A 1016-nucleotide genomic window follows, 5' to 3' on the forward strand; every position below is an offset into this window, starting at 1 on the left:
GCCTTTAGTGCCAGCACTTATGATGTAGACACTGGTGATTCTCTGAGTTCAAGGTCAGCCTGGTCTACAGAGCAAGTTCCAGGACAGCCAGGGCTACAAAGAGTAAAAAACAAAATAACAAATAATAATAGTATTGTCTTAATTAGGATACTGTTGCTGTGATGAACCCCCATGACCTAAAGCAATTTGGAGAGGAAAGGGTTTATTTCACTAACACTCAGGTGGCTGANGCAGGAGGATCACCACAAGTCTGAGTCCAGCATGGCTGCCATAGTCCTACTCTAGCCAGAGCTACCTAGCTAGGCCTTGAAATGCTTGACCTGAAGGAAGGGGACCTGGGTGGGGGACTAATGAGTCTCCCTGGCAACAGTGATCTTAGTGTTTTTAACCAGCACAACGGTCCCATTGGCCTTTTGTAGGACTGCGGGTCACCCGCAGCACTGACCCACACCACAGATACTTCCCACCCACTGTGAGATGATGTCGTGCTTCATCTATACATATGCTGGAGCTGATGGAGGGTTATCCAGCCCAGCAGTGAGAACTGAGCTGGCTGACAGGATGGATGGACCGTGGATGGATGGACCACCATGAAGATGCCTGGGAGAGAAGCTGCTCCCATGGGGACGCAATGGGCTGAAATGGAAAGGGAGTACATTAGAGTTCACAGAGCTGAAAGCTCTATGGATGAGCACAAAGCTATGATTATCGTCGAAGGCTGACTTGGCAGGATCTTCGATCATCTGGGCAACAAGCCTGCAGACACCCTTGTGAGCTACTGCCTTGGTTGGATTCACTGAAGTGGGCTCCAGCCTCAGACTGTGAACCTCAACAAACCCTTCTTTCCCTTCAGGTTACTTCTGTCAGAATATTTCGTGACAGGAGCAGGAAAAGAAACGAAAGCCGAGTCCTNATTTCTTTCCCTGACTATTCTCAGAGGATCACTTGGCATGCTAAGGAAGGGTTCTCCTCTGAGACTCTGGAGAAAAGACCTCCAAGTTAAGGTATGTACATAG

This window comes from Mus caroli, chromosome 6 (genome assembly GCF_900094665.2).
Source record: "Mus caroli chromosome 6, CAROLI_EIJ_v1.1, whole genome shotgun sequence".
In the NCBI taxonomy this organism is placed as follows: Eukaryota; Metazoa; Chordata; class Mammalia; order Rodentia; family Muridae; genus Mus; species Mus caroli.